Here is a 19,577-nt window from a genome sequence, read left to right on the forward strand (position 1 = left end):
GCCTGTGTCTGTCTCGTCCCGACACGTACATAATTATGGGACAGCTTGAAATGGAATTTGAATATTGAAACAATGTTGCAAATGTCCGAGAGGCAGACAGCAAGGTCTATGAAAACTAAATGTTAGTCTAAAAGAAATGTGAGATAATGTCTAGATGCTTTTCATAGTGGAGATCAAGTTTATAAAGTGCCTGGCTGGGCTGATGAGACAGTGGATTGTGCAGTCAGATGGAACAGAGTAAATAGTCATTTTAAAGTCATAGCCCGTGGTAACTTGTGGAATAGACACCTGCTGGAATGCGGTTTTAACCAATCAGCACTCAGGATTAGACCCACCCATTGTATAACTATGCAATATGCACCCAACCAGAACTGAAAGCAGAAGAGATCAATTTAAAATGGAGAAGAGGTTCAAAGAAATATGGACATCCTCAATCCTCATACAACCAGGCTGATTCTCAAGCTCACCGATTCTGAAATCAGACGTGATCTTTGACATCTCCAGCATGAGCTGTGTTCCCAGGTTCTTGACGTTTTCCAGATCGTCCTTCATGGAGTAGGACAGGTCCATCAGGTAGTAGAGGTCAATGGGGTAATCCTCGGCCCGTTTGAACTTCAGGTTAAAAGACTGGGGTTCACCTGCAGTACACAGACAATTGGGCAAGGTTAAGCCGGGGACTACTGACTTGCTAACTCTGGCATATTTACATTGATGTGAACAATGAAATCTTGATTCATGTGCACCTTCCCTGTCAAATAAGGTGCTGGCATTCACATTAAAGAGTATAAGGAACACTCCTTCCAAATCATAATAGCTAAAACACTCAAAAGAAAATGGAGGCTACTGTAACTAATCAACATAACAGTGAAAGACCACGGAGGAACAGCAGGATAAACAAAAAAGACCCTCAGCAACGCTGCATCAACAATGGTTGTCAAGCAAGATGTTTTGTCTGAAGCAAAGTTAACTAAGACCGCATCCCTAATGGCACCCAATTTCTACCCAACCCAAAAGTAGTGCACTAAATAGTGAAACGGGCTCCATTCGGGACGCATCCCATTTAAACATAGCAGTTCCACTTAAGTTTTTACCCAATCTGAGGCTGAGGGTGAGTTTCTGTGGCTGGACCTGTGTGATGTCCTCTGCTCTGAGATTCTCTGCTCCCTTGTTCCACAGGTTGGTCACAGCCTTGTTCTTCAAGACCCGTTGGCTGCCTCGGGGGTTCTCTACCTTGGTGGAGCTACAACCTCTCTTCCTCAGGGACTCCAGCTCGTCACAGCGGGTCGATGTGGCCTCACCCTGCTTCAGGAACCCCTGGGAGAGAGGTATAAGTATTATGCAACATTGCATTATGGCACTCAGAGGGAATCCACCCAAAATGTAAGGTCCTTATTTTCTGAAAATGTATTTCCTACTCTCCCAAGCAGGTTATAAAGGTTACAAACAATATTGCCCGACATTCTAGTGTTTTAATTCCAAGGAACAGTTTAGATGATTCTTTCAATGATTTGCATACACCTGCAAGTTGTAACACTGAGTCAGTTGATATTAAGGTTGTGTAGCATCAATGCAGTAACTGTAATGGTTCTCTTCATCTGAAGGAGAGGCGGACCAAAGCGCAGCGTGGTGGTTATTCATATTCTTTAATTGATAAAGAAACTACACATGAGATAACTAACAAAAACAACAAATGTGAGAAAACCTAAAACAGTCCCATCTGGTGCAAAACACAAAGACAGGAACAATCACCCACAAACACAGTGAAACCCAGGCTACCTAAGTATGATTCTCAATCAGAGACAACTAATGACACCTGCCTCTGATTGAGAACCATACTAGGCCGAAACATAGAAATACCCAAATGATAGAAAAACAAACATAGACTGCCCACCCAACTCACGCCCTGACCATACTAAATAAATACAAAACAAAGGAAATAAAGGTCAGAACGTGACAGTACCCCCCCCCAAAGGTGCGGACTCCGGCCGCAAAACCTTGACCTATAGGGGAGGGTCTGGGTGGGCGTCTGTCCGCGGTGGCGGCTCTGGCGCGGGACGCGGACCCCACTTAACCATTGTCTTAGTCCGCCTCATTGTCCGCCTCCGTGGCTTTCTAACCATGGCGACCCCTCTCAATGACCCCACTGGACAGAGGGGCGGAAGCTCTGGACAGAGGGGCGGAAGCTCTGGACAGAGGGGCGGAAGCTCTGGACAGAGGGGCGGAAGCTCTGGACAGAGGGGCGGAAGCTCTGGACAGAGGGGCGGAAGCTCTGGACAGAGGGGCGGAAGCTCTGGACAGAGGGGCGGAAGCTCTGGACAGAGGGGCGGAAGCTCTGGCGCCTCTGGGCTGAGGGGCTCTGGCGCCTCAGACTCCGGCAGCAGCGCCGGACAGGCGGGAGACTCCGGCAGCGGCGCCGGACAGGCGGGAGACTCCGGCAGCAGCGCCGGACAGGCGGGAGACTCCGGCAGCGGCGCCGGACAGGCGGGAGGCTCCGGCAGCGGCGCCGGACAGGCGGGAGGCTCCGGCAGCGCTGGAGAGGAGGGAGCCCCTGTGAGGATGGGCCGGAGAGACAGCCTGGTGCGGGGGGCTGCCACCGGAGGGCTGGTGCGTGGAGGTGGGGACGGATAGACCGGGCCGTGCAGGCGCACTGGAGCTCTTGAGCACCGAGCCTGCCCAACCTTACCCGGTTGAATGGTCCCGGTCGCCCTGCCAGTGCGGCGAGGTGGAATAGCCCGCACTGGGCTATGCAGGCGAACCGGGGACACCGTGCGCAAGGTTGGTGCCATGTAAGCCGGCCCAAGGAGACGCACTGGAGACCAGATGCGTAGAGCCGGCTTCATGGCACTTGGCTCAATGCCCACTCTAGCCCGGCCGATACGCGGAGCTGGAATGTACCGCACCGGGCTGTGCACCCGCACTGGGGACACCGTGCGCTCCACCGCATAACACGGTGCCTGCCCGGTCTCTCTTGCCCCCCGGTAACCACAGGGAGTTTGCACAGGTCTCCTACCTGGCATAGCCATACTCCCTGTGAGCCCCCCCCAAGAAATTTTTGGGGCTGACTCTCGGGCTTCCATCCGCTCTGCCGTGCTAGTTCCTCATAATGCCACCTCTCTGCTTTTGCTGCCTCCAGCTCGGCCTTGGGGCGGCAATATTCTCCTGGCTCTGCCCAGGGTCCTTTACCGTCTAGAATCTCCTCCCAAGTCCATTTCTCCAAATAGTGCAGCCTCTCCCACTGCTGCTGCTGATGCTGCTCCTGCTGCTGCTGCTTCTCCTGCTGCTGCTTTTGCCGTTGCCCGTTACCACGCCGCTTGGTCCTTGGTTGGTGGGTGATTCTGTAATGGTTCTCTTCATCTGAAGGAGAGGCGGACCAAAGCGCAGCGTGGTGGTTATTCATATTCTTTAATTGATAAAGAAACTACACATGAGATAACTAACAAAAAATGTGAGAAAACCTAAAACAGTCCCATCTGGTGCAAAACACAAAGACAGGAACAATCACCCACAAACACACAGTGAAACCCAGGCTACCTAAGTATGATTCTCAATCAGAGACAACTAATGACACCTGCCTCTGATTGAGAACCATACTAGGCTGAAACATAGAAATACCCAAATGATAGAAAAACAAACATAGACTGCCCACCCAACTCACGCCCTGACCATACTAAATAAATACAAAACAAAGGAAATAAAGGTCAGAACGTGACAGTAACAATGTTATTGGCAAATTCATATCCACGTACTGGGTCCATGCACCAGCCACATTTCGCTCCCACTTGAATACACTCCCCACAGGATTCAGCAATAGCCGTGATGCACTCGTTCCCTTCTGGAATGGAAAAACAAAGGTTGCTTCTTTTCAAACTCATCATTGTGTAATTTGGAAAACTGTGTGGCTCAGAGAGAACAGTAAACTGAGCCAGAGACAGAATATTCCGCTGTTCCATGATGTCTTCACTACTATGCTCAAAGAAACATACACTGTAAACCCCAGTGTGATGTCATTACACAACTTTTGAGGAAACCTGTAGCACTTAATATATCTGAGTACAGTTACTTAAAGTGATTTTGAGTGCCTTCGGACAGAAATCAGACCCCTTGAGTTTTTCTACATTACAGTCTTATTCTAAAATATATATATTTTTTATATTCTCAGTAATCTACACACAATGCCCTATAATGACAAAGTGAAAACAGGTTTTTACAATATTTTGCAAATGTATTAAAAATAAAAAACAGAAATACCTTATTTACACAAGTATTCACACCCTTTGCTATGAGACTCGACATTGAACTCAGGTGCATCCTGTTTCTATTGATCATCTGAGATGTTTCTACAACATCATTGCAATCTACCTGTGGTAAATTCAATTGATTGGACATGTTTGGAAAGGCACACACCTGTCTATATATGGTCCCACAGTTGAAAGTGCATGTCAGAACAAAAACCAAGCCATGAGATCAAAGGAATTGTCCGTAGAGCTCAGAGACAGGATTGTGTCGAGGCACAGTTCTGGGGAAGGGTATCAAAACATTTCTGCAGCATTGAAGGTCCCCAAGAACACAATGATCTCCATCATTCTTAAATGCAAGAAGATTGGAACCACAAGCTTCCCACAATATTTTGGCCCATATTTTGGTGAATTTTGGCCCATTCCTCCTGACAGAGCAGGTGTAACTGAGTCAGGTTTGTAGGCCTCCTTGCTTGCACACGCTTTTTCAGTTCTGCCCACACATTTTCTATATGATTGAGGTCAGGGCTTTGTGATGGCCACTCCAATACCTTGACTTTGTTGTCCTTAAGCCATTTTGCCACAACTTTGGAAGTATGATTGGCGTCATTGTCCATTTGAAAGACCCATTTGCGACCAAGCTTTAACTTCCTGACTGATGTCTTGAGATGTTGCTTCAATATATCCACATAATTTTCCACCTCATGATGCCATCTATTTTGTGAACTGCACCAGTCCCTGCTGCAGCAAAGCACCCCCACAACATGGTGCTGCCACTCCCGTGCTTCACAGTTGGGATGGTGTTCTTCAGCTTGCAAGCCTCCCCCTTTTTCCTCCAAACATAATGATGGACATTATAGCCAAACAGTTCTATCTTTGTTTCATCAGACCAGAGGACATTTCTCCAGTTGCAAACCATAGTCTGGCTTGTTTATGGTGGTTTTGGAGCACTGGCTTCTTACTTGCTGAGAGGCCTTTCAGGTTATGTCGATATAGGACTCGTTTTACTGTGGATATAGATACTTTTGTACTTGTTTCCTCCAGCATCTTCACAAGGTCCTTTACTGTTGTTCTGGGATTATTTAGCACTTTTCGCACCAAAGTACGTTCATCTCTAGGAGACACAACGCGTCTCCTTCCTGAGCGGTATGACGGCTGCGTGGTCCCATGGTGTTAATACTTGCGTACTATTGTTTGTACAGATGAACGTGGTACCTTCAGGCGTTTGGAAACTGACTTGTTGAGACTTGTTGAGGCCCACAATTTTTTTTCTGAGGTCTTGGCTGATTTCTTTTGATTTTCCCATGATGTCAAGCAAAGAGGCACTGCGTTTGAAGGTAGGCCTGGAAAAACATCCACAGGTACACCTCCAATTGATTCAAATGTTGTCAGTTAGCTTATCAAAGCTTCTAAAATCATGACATCAATTTCTGGAATTTCCCAAGCTGTTTAAAGGCACAGTCAACCTAGTGCATGTAAACTCCTGACCCACTGGAATTGTGATACAGTGAATTATAAGTGAAATAATCTGTCTGTAAACAATTGTTGGAAAAATGACTTGTGTCATGCACAAAGTAGATGTCCTAACCGACTTCCAAAAACTATAGTTTGTTAACAAGAAATTTGTGGAGTGGTTAAAAAAACGAGTTTTAATGACTCTAACTTGTGTATGTAAAGTGAATGTAAACTTCCGACTTCAACTGTATATGTGGGTATGTGGATGTATATACATAAATATATTTACCACAAAAATATATGGGGGATTGGAAATTGTGCAGACAATTACATTGATGGAAACTACAATCTATCTGCAATATTAAAGCTGATCTACCGACTAAAAAAAAAAGAGTACGAGGTAAAGGGCCTGAATACTTAAATGTGATATTTCAGTTATGTTTTTTAATTAATTTGCTAAAATGTAAAAAATAAATAAAAAAAACGTTTTTTGCTTTGTCATTATGGGGTATTGTGTGTAGATTAATTAAGAAAAATATATATTTAATCCATTTTAGAATAAGGCTGTAATGTGACAAAACATGGAAAAAGTCAAGGGGACTGAATACTTTCCGAATGCACTGTACATGCAAAAACACACACACATATATATATATATATATATTTTTTTTTTTTCATCTACCTGCAGTAGATTTTGTTGTCATAAATAAAAACGTTTAGTTGATGTGACTTCTCATTGTCCCCCACGATGAAATCGGGGAGGGAACTGTGGATCTGTAACACATCAGACAGCACTGGCCCGATTTTGACGAAACTTTGGTGGATGATGTGTCTAGCCACAGAGATACGGCATCTAGAAAGTTGCACTGAATGGCCTAAACCGGGAGCTATAGTAATTAGCTGAAATGCGTTAGTCACACACAATCTCAATTTGCTCAAGGGGGGGGGGGGCACTGCATCATTTGTGTGGAATGACATGTTTACTGTTGCCTTGTTTAGTTGAGTCAGGACAACTTAAACATTTTCAAGAAATAATGACTTTTCATTGACTTTGAGATCAACTTACTTGAAGTATTTGAGTAAAAATGTCTTGGGGTTTACAGTGTAGGCGGAGCTGCTTCTTCTTTTGGCTAATGACATCATTACATTACAGCAGCATGCTCAGTTGGGGTCGGCTCACCCTTACAGGACATCAGGCAGTTAATCACTATTCTGTACATTTATGATGCGGTTTAGTAGAAATATATTATGATTAGATGATGTACTGTGTAGTCAGTGTACAGATACAGAATACTGGTGTTACTGTTGAGGGTTGATTTGGTCTAACAAGGTGGAAGTTACAGTAAGTAAATCAGAAACTTGAGATAAGATGGAGAATAATCTTACCTTGCTGAGCACTGCTGTAACAAATGACTCCTAACAACGTTGAAATCAGAAGTAGTTTCAGGTCCATCTGAAAAAAATAAAATGTGTGGGGATACAGTAAAGATGGAGGTGAATACTGTGTTTTTGTTTACATTTCTTGTACCATAGAAGACAGACATTGTGGATGTATTTACATATGTAGTACCATAGAATCCATTAGGCTTGGTGACCTATTGAATACATTCCTCCTTCCCTTGACAAAAAGGACCAGTTAACTGATATAGCCTTAGGGCCCAGAGTTCTTCCTGGTCAGGTGGTCACATGGTCTGGACACCTATATATTATAGATATAATTAGTAACTGTATTAACTCATGACATGGGCCATTACTCTCCTTATGGTCCCATGTAAGCTGTGGTTCTCTAATGGTCCGTTTAGCCAGGGAAGTCAGAGTGTATTTAGTCTCCCTGTCGTTAAGGAGGGTTGAGCTGGGGACTGAGTGTAAAACGGAGAATGATTCATTGACCTGAGTCATCAAAGGTTGTGTGTGTGTGTACCGGATGGGGATCGATATACATTGCAGGAAGACTTTTGACACTATAGAGCCTAGCTCGGCTATTTACAGGAGGGAGGTAGGGAGGGAAGGAGGGAGGGTGATGGAGAAGGAGGTAATGAGAGAGAGAGAGAGAGGGGGGGGGGCTGCAGGCTAGTGAAGGAAGAAGAATGCCATGTGAGAGGTTGTTTTATTGAATTAACTCCTGACTGTTATCCTGTGACACACTGAGAATAGCAGACCTCCCTGCCACCAGATAGTTTATTACCTCCCATTATAACCAGGCCTTTTACAGCCTAGAGAGAAATCAGCCTCAATGTTTGGTGGTACAGCTTAAACAGAAGACATGGGGGAGGGGAGGGGACAATGCTACTACGCTAATGGAGAAGAGATAAGCACAGCATCCATGACACAGTCCCTTAAGGTGGAGAAGGGGGTTGAGAGTGCACCAATGTGGAGAATTTACTAGAAACTTCCTGTCTCAGTACAACAGACAAACCCTAGAGAGTTCAGTAGGGATGCATCCTATTCCTTTGGGATGCAGACTTCAGCTGGTAGCCTACAGGACAATCCTCTGCATTGTCTCTCTACTGAGTCCATCCATCCAACAAAGAACTGTTAATCACCAACATGCTGTCCAAACATCAATGCACATGGTTAACATTAAGGATAGAAGGGCTAGTGATGAGGAAGCTCAAGAGGAATTGTCCCCCATTTTACAGTGGTGGGAAGATGTCAAATTACCAAAATATATACCCCTGGCCTGTCAATGACAGCTAACACTACACAGTTACTGCACTGAGGGTGCTGTGCACGTCTGTATGTTGTCGCTTGTATGAGTATGTTTTGTAAAACAATATATGTAAGAAAATGAATGCTGGTGCAGTCTCAGCACAGTACGTGGTGAGAAAAAAGTTCTGGCAGTCAGTACTGTATGGTGTTGAGTGAAGCATTCCTTGTTACCTAGTGTGTGTGTGTCCCATCATGTTCTATATAGAGCCTAGCAGGACAGACAGCCAGTCTTCAACTCGCAGATTAGATCAGATGGACTAAGGCCTCTGACTGACTGACTGACTGACTGACTATAATTCAGTTATTGATGAGTTGTTGACAAAACAAATTGTAAGGGGTGCGTACTGGTGGCAGAAAAGTCAGACGCAGGAGAGAAAAAACTGTGTTTCCAACGGTGCAGTTTAATAATAAAAAAACATCGGAAACCAGAACAATCAATACAATGGGTACAAAACCCGTCGCACACCAGACATAACGTGCACAAGCACTACAATAAACAATACCGGACAAGGACATGGGGGGGAACAGAGGGTTAAATACACAACATGTAATGAATGGAATTGGAACCAGGTGTGTGGGAAGACAAGACAAAACAAATGGAAAATGAAAGGTGGATCGGCATTGGCTAGAAGACCGGTGACATTGACCACAGAACGTCGCCCAAACAAGGAGAGGGACCGACTTCGGAGGAAGTCGTGACACAAATGTCTTAGAGGAAGAGATTAAGGCAGCCTTTTGCTTTAGCTAAAAGCTTCTGCAAAGTAGCTGAATTTCACACAACAACGATTTGTACAAACGGCCCTGCAAACCCTTTGTCCCAGATAGAATAAACATCTGTGATCTCTGGACAGAACCAAAACCACAGCCTCTGTTGGCCCAGCACAGAGTTCCAGGGAACCATTATGTGTGAAACTATGCCTGTAAAATGCCAAGTTAGAAAAACAAAAGGGCTGCTTCTATTTTATGAAGCTTAGCAGCTGGTGACAGGAATGTTCTTCAAGTCCTCCACTGTCAGAGGGAAAGGGACTAGTGGACAGAACGATATGTAGACCAACACACTGGTACTGTCTAACCCCTATCGAAGACACATTATTGCTTTTAAGGAGTTGCATCTTAAACTCCATTAGTAACTTAACTTAAGAATCAGTTTCTGATACCAAAAAACATGTAAAGGTTAAGAACTTTCATGAAAGAGCACAATTTGAAAGATATGGCAAATAGAAATCAAACCAGATGGACATCAGAAATAGATGGTAGAGGTTGAGGGTAGAGGAAGGACAGGAGTAAAAACAAATACAATAGAACTGCAGTAAAATAGACAGTGTCCATAAAATGTATTTAGTATGTATAAGCTGGAAATACAGACCTAAGCATTGTTGTTCACTACTTTTCTATATATATATATATATATATATATATATTTTTTTTTAAAGATACGTAGGTTTTGTATGAGTATATGTACGTTTTGTAGGTGTAAATGTATGTATTTGTGTGTATATATACACTACCATTCAAGATTCTGAGGTCATTAGGAAATTCCCTCGTTTTTGAAAGAAAAGCACATTTTTTGTCCATTAAAATGTCATCAAATTGATCTGAAATACAGTGTAGACATTGTTAATGTTGTAAATGACTATTGTAGCTGGAAAGGGCAGATTTTTTTAATGGAATATCTACATAGGCGTACAGAGGCCAATAATCAGCAACAATCACTCCTGTGTTCCTATGACACGTTGTGTTAGCTAATCCAAGTTTATCATTTTAAAAGGCTAATTGAACATTAGAAAACCCTTTTGCAAATATGTTAGGGCAGCTGAAAACTGTTGTTCTGTTTAAAGAAGCAATAAAACTGGCCTTCTTTAGACTAGTTGAGTATCTGTAGCATCAGCATTTGTGGGTTCGATTACAGGCTCAAAATGGCCAGAAACAAAGAACTTTCTTCTGAAACTCGTCAGTCTATTCTTGTTCTGAGAAATGAAGGTTATTCCATGCGAGAAATTGCCAAGAAATTGAAGATATCGTACAACGCTGTGTACTACTCCCTTCACAGAACTGCGCAAACTGGCTCTAACCAGAATAGAAAGAGGAGTGGGAGGAGGACAAGTACATTAGAGTGTCTAGTTTGAGAAACAGATGCCTCACAAGTCCTCAAGTCCTCTAAATAGTTCAACATTCACAAGTCCGCGGGGCCAGACGGATTACCAGGACTTGTACTGCGAGCATGCGCTGACCAACTGGCAAGTGTCTTCACTGACATTTTCAACCTCTCCCTGTCCGAGTCTGTAATACCAACATGTTTTAAGCAGACCACCATAGTGCCTGTGCCCAAGAACACTAAGGTAACCTGCCTAAACGACAACCGACCCGTAGCACTCACGTCTGTAGCCATGAAGTGCTTCGAAAGGCTGGTCATGGCTCACATCAACACCATTATCCCAGAAACCCTAGACCCACTCCAATTTGACTACAGCCCCAACAAATCCACAGATGATGTCATCTCTATTGCACTCCACACCACCCTTTCCCACCTGGACAAAAGGAACACCTATGTGAGAGTGCTATTCATTGACTACAGCTCAGCGTTCAACACCATAGTGAATTCAATGCTCATCAATATGCTAAGAACCCTAGGACTAAACACTTCCCTCTGCAACTGGATCGTGGACTTTCTGATGGGCTGCCCCCAGGTGGTAAGGGTAAGTAACAACACATCCGCCACTCTGATCCTCAACACAGGGGCCCCTCAGGGGTGCGTGCTCAGTCCCCTCCTGTACTCCCTGTTCACTCATGACTCCACGGTCAGGCACGACTCCAACACCATCATTAAGTTTGCCGATGACACAGCAGTGGTAGGCCTGATCACCGACAACAATGAGACAGCCTATAAGGAGATGGTCAGAGACCTGGCCGTTTGGTGCCAGGACAGCAACCTCTCCCTCAACACGATCAAGACAAAGGAGATGATTGTGGACTACATCGACGGGGCGGCAGCGGAGCAGGTTGAGAGCTTCAAGTTCCTTGGTGTCCACATCACCAACAAACTAACATGGTCCAAGCACCCCAAGACAGTCGTGAAGAGGGCACGACAAAACCTATTACCCCTCAGGAGACTGAAAATATTTGCCATGGGTCCTCAGATCCTCTAAAGGTTCTACAGCTGCACCATCGAGAGCATCCTGACTGGTTGCATCACTGCCTGGTATGGCAACTGTTCAGCCGACCGCAAGGTACTACAGAGGGTAGTGCGAACGGCCCAGTACATCACTGAGGCCAAGCTTCCTGCCATCCAGGACCTCTATACCAGGCGGTGTCAGAGGAAGGCCCTAAAAATTGTCAAAGACTCCAGCCACCCAAGTCATTGACTGTTCACTCTGCTACCGCATGGCAAGCGGTACCAGAGCGCCAAGTCTAGGTCCAAGATGCTTCTAAACAGTTTCTACTCCCTATAAGACTCCTGAACACCTAATCAAATGGCTATCAAGACTAAAATTCGATTTGATTTGAGAGGCAGGGAGAGAGGCTGTGTTGTTCTTTGGGACACACCTAGCCCTGATGTTATCTTTAGGTCATGACGCCAACACATATCATCAAGAAGTTTACTCCCCCCCCCCCACACACACAAACCTCTCCCTCAAGGATCAATACCACCACACATTAGATAACGTGATGATGCCAATAAACAGAAGCAGCTGCATGTCTTTAGTCCATAGCATCCTTATTGTCAATTTGGCACAGACCAACTTGTATAAGATTCTAAGAAGCTGATTTCTTCATACCTCAACCGTGAACAATTATAGTGTATATTATCTATTGTAGATCTGTGGCCCTAGAGTTGAGCCCACTGTAGGGTCTCAAGCAAGGTAACCTAGGCAACGCATGTACAAAAACGTCCAACATCAACATTACAGGAAACATGACAATTACATGTTTGCTGTTGAATACGAAAAATAACGCAAAATTGTCAGATTAAATGAAGTTTGGAACACTATTTAACAGCAATATCTTGTCCCAAACAATATTTATCTGTATTAGTGATTATGAACATTCAACCTTTCCATCAACGCTCAAAAAGAAGACAGATTGAGATCCATCTGGAACAAATATATTCCCTCTCCTCTCCACTCAAAATATTTATTCTGGTCCACGTTCGAAGACTGCCAAGATCCTACTGTCTCTGTCTGTGAAAAACTAGAAATCTGGATAAGGGACAGTTAGAAATGTACTGGGGTGGGCGTGTCCAAAATAAGGGAGGGTTGCCTAACTTTTTTTGTCTTTGGAGAGGGTTGTGTGTTTTTTTTATTGGGCACAGTGTTTTTTCCCTTGGTTTACATTTGCTCTTTTGCAGGCGTTCTACTATACATTCTCTTCCACCAAATTTCCTCATCTGTTTGAATGCACTTCCCCCTATATCAAGGTGTTTTGGTACTTCCCTGGTGCACTACACTTTTCCGTATGCTAACTTTTGGTCCAACGCTCTAACCGCTAGGCAATCTGCCGCCCTAACACAATAGTGGTTGGTGGATCATTTTTTCAGATCCGCAATAGGCTGACTAGCAATCATACCACACATAAAATAGCGTTGGAACCGCTTTTAACTGCAAATATTGATATAATAACCATCATATCGAAGTAAACTTGGAGTCACACAATGATATGTTGTGTTTTGATGAACTTCACAGGGTGGTGAAAGTGCATGGTGATGACGTTCCTTTCAATAAATATCGAGGGTCTTATTCTGGTGACATGATGATCCATGCTTTAACAAGTAAAATTAATCTCATGTAGGCATTTACCCTTACTGTATCTGGAAGCTGTTGGCTAGAGGGCACCTGCCAATACCAGAGTGTGCACATTCTCTATACCGACACAAAATTTTTAATGACAAAACAATTAGTAGGCCTAGACGTGAAAATGCGATGGAAACCTGTAATGGTCCTATGTGTAGCTGGTGTAGGGAGTCAGGCGCAGGACAGTAGATATGAGTAATCAAAGTACTTTACTCAAAAAATACAAAATATACAAGGCAACAATGATAGCCCACAATCACGGACCGAATTACAATAAACAATCACTCACAAAATAAACATGGGGAACAGAGGGTTAAATAATAAACAAGTCATTTGGTTGAGTGAAGCCAGGTGTGTAAAGACACAAGACAAAACAAATGGAAAATGAAAAGTGGATCGGCGGTGGCTAGAAGGCCGGTGATGTCGACCGCCGAACGCCGCCCGAACAAGGAGAGGGACAGACTTCGGGAGAAGTGCACTTATTGTTTTTATGCAGATTTTACAATATTAACATGAAAATCTATCGCCAATAGCTAAAGACACCCTCAAGACTCTGGCAAGTGGGCTAGTCCAGTGTCACTTTGATTCTGGCTGCTCATCGTGGCTCACCAGCAGCCCCAAACGTCTAAAGAATAAGCTACAGATTAGCCAAAACAAGCTTGTGTCACGATCGTCAAAATAACATTCGGACCAAGTCGCAGCGTGATATGGGTTCCACATATTTATTGACGTGAAAGGCACAAAACAATAAAAAGCAAACGATACATGACGCTATGGAGTGCTCACCGGCAACTACACATAAACAAGACCCCACAAAACACAGTGGGGGAATGGCTGCCTAAATATGATCCCCAATCAGAGACAACACTAAACAGTTGCCTCTGATTGGGAACCATACCAGGCCAACATGGAAATAAAACAACCTAGATTACCCACCCTTGTCACACCCCGACCTAACCAAAATAGAGAATAAAAAGGCTCTCTATGGTCAGGGCGTGGCAGCTTGTAAGAATTGTACGTAAACTTCCCCCTCATACTCATCTGGAGGTTGAGTGTTTTAAGCAGCTAGGCTGGCTATCTGTGGGGAAAAAGGATAGCATTACTTCAACATGATTTGGTCCACAGAATTATCATGGACTCAGCCCCAGGTACCTATCCAACTATTTTTCATTTGTTAAAGATGTCCACCAGCAAAACACCAGAGCCAGAGACTCTAATATTCTCTGTTTTAAATATGAGAATCTATCTGGTATGAAAACATTTTAATATATCTTGGCGCTTTTGAGTGGAACAAACTACCACAGCAACTCAAAGCCAAACATAACCACTTTTAAAAAGAATGTCAAAAGCTGGCTAATGTGTGAACAGTGGAACCTATTTTTGTCTGTATCTCTGTATCTGTATGACTGTATGTAAAGAAAATAGGGACCACAATGGAAATAAGTCCCCGGCTTTATTGTGCAATCCCGGTCACTTTTAAAAGTCTTTGTGCTGTGTGAATACGTTGTTTTTTTTTACTGACAAATGTAATCAATTATTCAATCCAAACTGTGCAGCGGACATTTGATGAATGGAAAGAGACATCTGTAACAAAACACCAGAAAGATGAATGACATTCAGGGATTGTCAAGCCAAGCCTTCGATAGTGGGTAGGCCTACAAGGTAGGGAGGGAAGTATTTTCTGTCTGTCTTCTATTTATTGTGGTGTTGAAAACGCAAACCATGATATTGAAGTGCCCAAAGTTGGTATGCTTAGTTTATTGGATGTGGGGTGAATTGGCACATAAACCTGTTGTTGGAAAATTCATTAAATATATTTTATATAATTATAAATATGACATCAAAATATCGAAAATCTGATTTCCCCCTAGCTGATCATTGTCTGCTGCCAGCTCTGATTGTAGTGTAGGTCTAATGAAACCAAAAGTGTGCAACTGCAGCCCTCAAGCATCCTATTGGTTCCTGCATGAACCCTCACCTCACCTTGAGCACACCATTGGTTTGTGCAAGAACGACCGCGAGCATGTCATCTTCATGCTTGCACCTCTGCCTCCTGCCTATATACTGGAGTCATAGCTTAATAACAATGGACAAATAGAAGTATAAAGTGGGGTTCCTGCAGATGCAGGAATGTCCATATGCAGGAACGCCCCGAATTGCGCGCTGCAGTTGCACCCTTCTCAATGAAACAGGCAGGGAGAGTGAGCTCGTCCGTGATGGTCGGCAAAACCCTCAACCTTATGGCCTGTGCCATTGCGTGGCATCTACGGTGCCATAAAAGCATACTGAAGTGGCAATGTCGATATCCACGTTTATAAACACAGGGTCGCTACAGTAATTGTTATTTGTGGTCGTAAACATTATTTTGAGTGAAAGATGCACTATGCAGAAATCGCTCCGCCATTTCTTATTTGCAAAAATTCTAATAGTTTTCCTAATTTCTGCTTGTGACAAAACAAGTAAGTATAGTGTACAGAAAAAGATGTACCATGTAAACCGCTGTGAAATATAATTTTCCATAACCCAAAAAATTGTATTTCCAGTAAGTAAAAAGTAAAAGACGCTAAAAGAAGGGAAGCATAGAAATAGCTCTCTTAGAACAGATATACCACTTCTTACACATGCTTTCAAAGAGAATGACAGATTTATAACACGCATTTCTATGTGAATTTTGTTGGGTCGCAAAATAATGACACATTGCATCTTTAATTGTGTGTGTGTGTGTTTTTGTTTTGTTTTACATTACAATGGGAGTGTTACATTGGGTGGGAAGCGAGGTAGAGGCCTTCACGGGTCCGAAATTGACCTGGTCCTTTCCCATCCAGAGCTAATATGCATAAATAGATGTTTTAAATATAGAGACCCGTTCCGAACGGATATAGCCGTTCCGTATAGACCTGTCTGGACCAGGTCCGATCCGAGTGAGGGAAGCTGCAGAAAGGTAATTTTTTTAGATAAACTACTTTATTAACCATAGCTGATCTAGCGCGAAAGAGAAGAGGTAGAACGTGGCGACGCTCTAGCAGGGGCGGTGCTGTGTGTGTAGGCTACTACTGGGACTTTCATCCAATATGATTACGTAGTACCTGTCCTGACTGCATCAAACTGGGAGAAGCTAGCTAATTGAGGCTACTCCAGAATATTAAGTAGAAGTCTACCTGTTGGCTCTTGGTCGTTGTAGCCTATCCTCCTCCTTTAACTTTTAATTCCATCTTCCATTGATGAGATATCTCCTAACTTTTGCCACACACGGCGGCCTAGCCTATTGCCGCTCTCAGCAATGGGTATTCTGAATATTTTCGGTGTTCCGGCTCGTTTGGCTTCGTTTACGTAAAACAGCTAGCTCATTTGGCTCCCAAACAGCTCTTCCTTCAAAATGCTTAAGAATCGACCTAGAACCTTGACAACCATTTTTAAACCCCAATGTAAAGCTAAAAAGGCTACCATTATGTCAGATTGTGAAATGCATGCTCAAATGCATATTTACCTGGCCAAATGATTAAATGGCATGCACATTTCTTTTACGCACAGAAAGAAATCACTGTGGACCAGATTGGTGCGCTCTCCCTGTTGTCTATTGTTTCTGCAGAGGATTCACCCTCTTTAGATCATTATTTTGTTTTGAGCTTAAAAAGCAGCACGCAAAAAAAATGAACGGCTCTTTCACCAATGCGATTCGGTTCTGACGTTCACCAAAAATATCCTTTCAAAAAGAGTCACCCATCACTATTCTCTCTCTCTACTGCAGCAGTCAAGTTCGGATCTGTACGGGTCCTTCCGGAGAAGTTAGTTAAAATGACATATACCCAATTGTATTAGATCAGACCCTTGACAATGTTTGTCATTCTGGATCTGGACCCGCTCGGGTCCCGGGGATTCGGGTACAGGTGGATCCATGAAGACCTCTAGAAGGGGGTGTTTTTATGACATGAGTTATACCAGTCCCCTCAGTAGAAGTCGAACTGTCATTAAGATATTCATCATCCAAGTCCTTCACTCATGTGGAAAATGCATAGACGTATTGGAGAGTAATCAAGAACGGATGAAAAACAGGATTCATACAATTATATTTACCTTATCGGCGTGATTTATTTCCGAGGCAACATACATACAGTAAACGTATCCTCTTCAGAATCCCCGTCGTGATCCGCTACCCAGCGTAGACACCGCAACAATTGCCTTGTTGGCAACGGGAGCTACTTTCTCCTCCTGCGAAAAGTCACACTCAATTCACTACTCCTCCGCAGGTCATTCCTTATTCAGTTACTCCATTGAGAAAGAGAAAAATACAGTCTACAATTTAGTTGTATACAAGTGTTGGCGTATTTAATTAATATATATATATATATATATATATATATATATATATATATATATGGGAATATATATATTCCCGTTGCTGCGTGAACTTGTTTTTATTTTCAAAATTAGATGAAGACAAGTCCGCAGTCCTCTCCGCCGAAGCTAAGCCCCGCCTCCACAGGAAATGCAGATACGCCCATATTCTATTACAGTGAACATGATATGTACGATCATTTTGTATTTGTATTTATCTAGGCAGGTCAGTTAAGAACAAATTCTTATTTACAATGACGGCCTACCCGGGCCAAGTCCTAACCCGGACGACGCTGGGCCAATTGTGCGCCACCCTATTGGACTCCCAATTACGGCTGGTTGTGATACAGCCCGGAATCGAAACAGGGTCTGTAGTGACGCCTCTAGTACGAAATGCGGTGCCTTAGACGGCTGTGCCACTCGGGAGCCAAAAGACATTGTCACTTTTAAAAATCTTTGTACTGTATGTATAGTTGTACTGTGTGTACATATACCAGGTTACCTTTAGTCTGAAGGTAACCTGGTACTTACCGAAAAATGAATGGAAATGGATAAGGCATGCAAAAGGTATAGGGGTAATTCCATAGTAAAAAAAAAAAAATATTTTTACATTTTCTTTGATCGCTCAGATATAGGACAGACACTTCAATGCGTTTCTATTGGCTAATATCAGTAAAGGCCAAATTCAATGTTTCATCAAATTGTTTTTTTAATATATATATATTTTTTTATAACTAAAGGGATTCAAAATCAAATAACTAAATTATCCTTGATATGACCATCTTAAAACAATTCCATATGTTAGTTTAGTAGAAACCCAGCCTCGGGCCTTTAGACTCTAAGGGGATACAATACGCATTTCTCTAGTAAAAAGAGTTGCTGCTGATAACTGCCGATTTCGTCACTAATTGTAAGTTGCTCTAGATAAGAGTGTCTGTTAAAAGACTAAAATGTAGAATGTAAATATACATGAGTTACATATAGTCCTAATAAGACAGAAGGACACTTTCTCCAGTAAGACAGTTTCAGCCACTTGTGAATTGAAGGAAAGTTGACAGGTGTACAGTGCACTGTTGGGATGCTTTGCAGACACCCTGGACCCAAACTGCTACAGACCTATATCCATCCTGCCCTGCCTATCTAAGGTCTTCGAAAGCCAAGTCAACAAACAGATCACTGACCATCTCGAATCCCACCGCACCTTCTCCGCTGTGCAATCTGGTTTCCGAGCCGGTCACGGGTGCACCTCAGCCACGCTCAAGGTCCTAAACGATATCATAACCGCCATCGATAAAAGACAGTACTGTGCAGCCGTCTTCATCGACCTGGCCAAGGCTTTCGACTCTGTCAATCACCATATTCTTATCGGCAGACTCAGTAGCCTCAGTTTTTCTAATGACTGCCTTGCCTGGTTCACCAACTACTTTGCAGACAGACTTCAGTGTGTCAAATCGGAGGGCATGTTGTCCGGTCCTCTGGCAGTCTCTATGGGGGTGCCACAGGGTTCAATTCTCGGGCCGACTCTTTTCTCTGTATATATCAATGATGTTGCTCTTGCTGCGGGCGATTCCCTGATCCACCTCTACGCAGACGACACCATTCTGTATACTTCTGGCCCTTCCTTAGACACTGTGCTATCTAACCTCCAAACGAGCTTCAATGGCATACAACACTCCTTCCGTGGCCTCCAACTGCTCTTAAACGCTAGTAAAACCAAATGCATGCTTTTCAACCGTTCGCTGCCTGCACCTGCACGCACGACTAGCATCATCACCCTGGATGGTTCCGACCTAGAATATGTGGACATCTATAAGTACCTAGGTGTCTGGCTAGACTGTAAACTCTCCTTCCAGACTCATATCAAACATCTCCAGTCTAAAATCAAATCTAGAGTGGGCTTTCTATTCTGCAACAAAGCCTCCTTCACTCACGCCGCCAAACTTACCCTAGTAAAACTGACTATCCTACCGATCCTCGACTTCGGCGATGTCATCTACAAAATAGCTTCCAATACTCTACTCAGCAAACTGGATGCAGTTTATCACAGTGCCATCCG

The 19,577-nt window shown here is 43.5% G+C and overlaps 1 pseudogene; it reads right to left on the minus strand.

Moving 5' to 3' along the window:
• The window catches only part of LOC109908717 (integrin beta-1-like), a 45,798-nt pseudogene extending 28,282 nt beyond the window's left edge, over nt 1-17,516 (minus strand).
• Between the last annotated feature and the right edge of the window lie 2,061 nt (nt 17,517-19,577).

Source organism: Oncorhynchus kisutch, linkage group LG18, assembly GCF_002021735.2.
Source record: "Oncorhynchus kisutch isolate 150728-3 linkage group LG18, Okis_V2, whole genome shotgun sequence".
NCBI lineage: Eukaryota > Metazoa > Chordata > Actinopteri > Salmoniformes > Salmonidae > Oncorhynchus > Oncorhynchus kisutch.